The sequence below is a fragment of the Gouania willdenowi genome, chromosome 15, assembly GCF_900634775.1.
Source record: "Gouania willdenowi chromosome 15, fGouWil2.1, whole genome shotgun sequence".
Lineage (NCBI taxonomy): Eukaryota > Metazoa > Chordata > Actinopteri > Blenniiformes > Gobiesocidae > Gouania > Gouania willdenowi.
The window spans coordinates 25,463,375-25,469,374 of record NC_041058.1 but is presented as its reverse complement, the minus strand read 5'-3'; positions in this window follow the sequence as shown (position 1 = coordinate 25,469,374).

Sequence of the window (6,000 nt, the reverse complement as noted above, 5' to 3'; positions counted from 1 at the left end):
ACAATTAGACCGTATTTAAAAAAAATATGAATACAAATGACTGAAAAACATGTTTGGTTGGTTTTCTGTTTTCTTTTTGTAATCTAAGATTCCTGAGGAAGAATCTGAATTTTCAGGAGTAAATTGTTCCTTTTTCACCCTGAATTCTACATATTTCTTGTGTCTCTTTTTTATTTTTAAGTGAAACGGTAAACCTTTCCCATTGTCAGCTACTGTGTTTGGAATCACAATACATTTTTTAGATTTATTTCTTGTACAAAGACTTTATTAGGTAACAACAACAACAACAACAACAACAACAACAACAACAACAATAATAATAATACATTTTATTTATGGGTGCCTTTCAAAAAACCCAATGACACCTTGCAAGCAAAGTTAAAAATAGCAACAATAAAACATAAAATTTCAAAGCAGTAAATATAAAACATAAAAATTAGAGATTTAAAAAGGAGGTAATTAACAGTTGTACAAAAACTAATTTTAAAACAAGTTTTGCAGAGTAGTGGATGGAAATCAGAGTGAGTAGGCTTGTTTGAACAGGTGGGTTTTGAGCCGTGATTTGAAGATGGTCAGAGTGTCAATGTTTCGGATGTCAGGTGGGAGGGACTTCCAGCGGTGGGGGGCAGAGCGGCTGAAGGCTCTGGATCCCATAATGGTCATGCGGACAGGAGGGATGAGGAGGCTGAGAGAGGAAGATGATCTGAGGGTCCGATTGGGTGTGTTTATGTAGAGGAGTTCAGAGAGGTACAGAGAGGTTATGGAGGTCCTTGAAGGTTAGGATAGTTTTGTAAGCAATGCGATGTGTGATTGGGAGCCAGTGGAGTTGTTGGAGAACAGGGGCGATGTGATGATAAAAGGTGTTCTGGTGATTATCCGGGTTGCAGCATTCTGAACCAGTTGTAGTTTATGTAAGGACTTTTGGGGGAGACCTGACAGAAGGGAGTTACAGTAATCCAGATGGGAGGTGACCAGAGAGTGGACCAGGACGGCAGTGCTGGACGGGGTGATGGAGGGACGGAGGTGGTTGATGTTTCAAAGATGGAAGTATGCAGACCGAGTGATGTTTGTGATGTGGGTTTGGAATGACACAGTGCCGTCGAGGACGACACCCAGACTCTTAACCTGAGGGGAGACGCAAGAGTTGTCGATGGTGATGATGAAGCTTTTTGATTTTGTAAGAGTGGATTTGAAACCAATGAGGAGAACCTCAGTTTTGTAGCGGTTGAGTTTGAGAAAGATGGAAGAGAACCAGAATTTGATTTCCTGTAGACAATCACAGAGAGAGGTGGGAGGAAGGGTGGAGGTGGGTTTGGTGGAGAGGTAGAGCTGGGTGTCATCCACATAACAATGAAAATGAATGTTGTGTTTCCGGTCTTGCTAATACTTCCCAATAATACACTAAAGTTTGGTCTGAGGAGGTTAAGTAGGGCCTAAAAGAATTAACTATTCAAGAAGATTCAAGAATTGTTGATTTCACACAATGCTCACAAAGATTAGTAATAATAACAGATTAAACTTTGCCGTTGTTTTTATAAAATTAAAATTTTAGTGTTTCTCAGGCAGGCTGCTCTTAAATGAAGTTGAACAAATGAGTATTTCTGAGATTGCTCGCTCCTGCTGCTTGAATTTCAAAGCTATGCCTAAATATTTCCGAGCTTTCTTACTCATTCAGTTTTTTAAGGACCACAACCACCGCAATGAACTATTGTTATTATGATTTAGCAGCACGACCAAACAAAAACATCAGTTCCAGTTTCATGTTCACTGCCATTCCCTATTAAAAGCAGGCCTAAAGTCCCACAGAGTGGAGATGCACTTTGACTGATCCTCTTCGACTTTCAGTCAGTTTTCAGCAGCTGTAGAACAACCTGCAAAGCACTTGGGGCCATACATTGGCCCCTGCCTCAGGGCCCATCCTTCATCTTTAACAGCAGTTTCCCTTCCAGCTTGATTGACAGCTGAATCGCTCATTGCGTGTGAGAGCGAATGGAGTTGAGGTAGAAGCTAAGGAAGGCATGTGCATCAAGGTTAGAGGTGCTGTTCTAATGTAAAGTCCCTATATGCCTATCAGCCACTTTGTGGGTTTTCAGGACTACGTTTTAAGCAGGGAGAATCCAAGTGAGTCACATGGGGGATGCTTATTCGTCATCTACAAACATGAATGTGAAGAAAACACATGTACCATTACAGTGATTTATAACCATGAGTGCAAGAACTTGGGGAAGCACGCCTTCTCCTGCACTCATGGGACTTATATATTATCTTCCTGGGTGAATCAGTCAGTGCTGTGAACTCCTGAAAGAGAACAGAGGGGATTGCTGGAGGCTATTATGAAGGTGCCGAGCAGTCACGCACAGTTACTTCAACGTAGGGATGCCAACTGAAAAGAAAGACTCTGACAGCTTCACTGACACTGATAATTCTCTGCACTCACAACAGAGCTGGATGCTTTTTTAGTGTTTTGTTGAGTTTTTGAGGAAAATATTTTGACCTATGACTTGTTTAATACAATCTCAATAAAAGGAAGGTTCATTTTCCAGGAAAACATTTTTTTAGCTCTAAATCCAAAAACTAAATAATTGATGCGAACATTTCTGTGTACAGGTAAATATTAGCTAAAGAAAAAAAGAAAAAAAAATCAGTCTCTACAGAAACTTTGAAAACCTTAAAGCTTCTCCAACAACTTTAACTTAGCCACTATTACATAAAACTGCAGAAAAAACTCTGAATCTGATCCATCTTTATTATGATGATTCCCTTATAAAGTTATGTGCATCAGCAATCTGATGTTTGTATTATTTTGGGCATATGTGTATTCATTATTTCTTGATGTCACGATGTGTAGCTACTGCTACAATAATAGTAAATAAGTTAAACTTTTTCTCTCCTTTTGGAATTTACTTTTTGTGTCTAAAAGACAAAAAGTTTTGTATTATTACTATTTTATTTATTATTTTTAATATATATATAATATTATATTATTATAATATATAATATTATATAAATTAATTTTATCTATCATTTTTTTTAACATGTTTATAATGATGGCAGATTATTTGTTTATTGTCATTACAGAAAATATTAAAGTTAGCTTTAAGGCCATTACAATTGAGTTTTGTGCTGTGCTGGTAAATCCCCTCCCCAATTAATGTCATTAATCCATGTTCTACTGTCAAATAAAGAAAAAAAAGATTAGCTCAAAGGGAACTAAAGCAAGGACAAAAACCCACTAATTTTTAATTAAGGAAGTGATTATTATTGCTTATTTGATTATTGTCAAATAAGCAAAGATTTTGCAGCATTTATTGCAAAGACAAGCAATTACGGTAATGACAAAAAAGGCCTATTTAATGCAAGTTTAAAAAATTAAGTAACAAAATTGAACAAAAATATTTGCCACTTTTCTACAGGGTTATGACAAAAATGCTTCATGTGTATACAGTATACAAAGCAGCCATGTTTAGCCTGACGCGACCCTTGAGTGTAGCAGTGGGAGCTTTAAGGAGGTGTTTATGACACCCAGTGGGCCTCTCAGCTACTTCACCATCTGTTACTATGATTGGACTGGAAATTATTTAGACAACAAGTGCACGCACACACACACACACACACACACACACACACACACAGACCAGAACTGTCTCTATGGTCCCGTCTTGGTAATTACTTTTCATTAGAGATGAATCAACCTGCCGCCGTGTGATTGGTCTGTCGACCATCAAACCAAATTCTCCTCTATGTTGGTGATGAGTCAGGGAGGATTGAACCCTGGGGCGGACCTCTTTACTTTGGTTCGACCGCGAGTGCCTCATTACGACTGAATGACCACGGTGGCTTTAAGTGTTAAACTGTCCCAGAACAATTCTCCTCCCATAACGCCCAACCTCATATTTCTCAGAAGTCCTAAAAAAAACAGTTTTTTTTTACAGAAGAAAAAAAATGACAACCTTTCTTTCGATGTTCAATAGAATGATGCTAATGAGTATTTCTAGTACCCTAATGACCTTGCAGAGTAACTGAGCTCTCATTGAGGTTCTTTTATCAGTTTGGCCTTTTTTTTGTCTGGACCCCGTACTGCAGAGGCCCTGGCCAAAGCGTAGTCAGCAGCCCGTGAAGGCGTCTCTCTCCAGGGCATTTTTTCCCTTGAATTCTAAATCGACATGCTTGTCAGAATTCTTTTTCTTCCAAGAGAGAAAACATTTTGAGGGGATGGGAAGTTCTGTTGAACTCTTGGTACTTCCGTGGAAAAGAATGGGAGGCTTATTACGTGTTGAGTCGCATGACTGCGTTTTTCAAATCTACGCCAGCTAAAAACAGCCTTGACCGCTTTTACCCTCCTGACCGTTGTTGTCAGTCATTGTGTTTATTTGCCTAATTGAAAGACTGATGAGAAGCCCATAGAAAACACACTGAATAGAATCCAACAGTTTATAATTATGTCATTTGGGGATTTCAGTGAAAATAAAGAAAATAATGAAAATTTAAACTTTTGATAATGTAACATGAATGAAATGTATGTTTGTAAAAGCCAAAGATTCAAAAAGTCAATGCAGGTCATGCACAGACCACATGTGTTCATTCACACACACACATGCTAGTTGGAACCAGAGCCACATGTCATCCCTCCTTCTGCCTTGTCTGATGAGACCTAATCTTATTTAGCCGCTGCATGATGGCACTTTTGCTATTCTAACCCAAACCAAATCTGTCATTAAAAGAAACTAAAGCTTAGTTGTCTCCCCCCTCATGTGTATCTCTTTCCCCCTGTGAGGGGTCAGAGGTGAGACTCCACTCAAAGGGAAGCTATGCCTCTCCTCTGTGACCCCCTCCTTGGGCCTGTCTTTGGTGTTTTAACAGCGAGGTAATGATGACGGACAGTCATGCACGATAGGCTGCGGTGCCCAGAGGTGGATGTCATGCTGGAAGTGATGAAGATATTTCTCAGAGGGTGGCTGTGTTAAGCTGCTTTATTATGGAGATTCCCTTGAATTATAAACTGCCTGTCTACATTTCTGTGGCGCTCGATATGACTTAGAAATACATTCATTTGAATAAAGAAGCACTACTTAAAGGAGAACACATATTTCTCTCTATTGCCTTAAACGGGCTGTGTACTGCATTTGTACTGCAATTCTGGGCCCGAATTTCCCGCGTAGTTCTGCAGACGTATGAATGGGTATGAATTGTGCATAAATGTTGGTGGTGGTCAGAGGGTTTGTAGGTGCGAAATGGCAGCCACGCTTCTGTCAGTATGCCCCAAGGTAGCTGTGGCTACATTGTAGCTTACCACCACTGGTATGACTGTGTGAGTGACTGGTGTGAATGAATAATGGTTTCTGTAACACGCTTTGAGTCACCTTGAAAAAAGTGCTATGTAAATCCAAGCCATTATTATTATTATTATTATTATTATTGCATCAAATGACGCTGATGCGAGTTCTCCACAGCTTGTCCGCTCTGCCGGAAACAAAGAAGTAGAAGCTGAGTGATCACAGCTGCTGCTGCACGACGCACGAGTCCGCGTGGCTTCAAATGTAACTAAGTCCATATTTCTAGTGCAATATAATGTTTCACCTTATCGGGGCGCTGCACTTATTCCAGGGTTAGAAGCACGTAAGAGGAAAAGGACTTAACGCACATCGGAGAATGCGTGTAAAGCCAGATTTGAATGGGAACACCCACATTTCAGGGCTGCTCCACCCATAACTGGGATGAAGGCACAGGGCGACTGACTTAAGTATTGAGAATGAGGAGTTGTCGGTTGTCACCGCCTAGAGCCCCTCCCCCCGATCCTCCCCGCCGCCATGTTGGCATAAGTCCCGAGGCAAAACAGATTGTTTACATGTGTTTTTAGTTGTAGTAGTAGCATGTTTGACCATGCCTGGAAGTCACTGCTGCGTTAAGAACTGCTCCAATACCTCCCACGATAGCCATGGAAGAAGGATGAACAACGGGATACAGTTTTTTAGGTTACCGAAATGGACACAGCATCTAGGA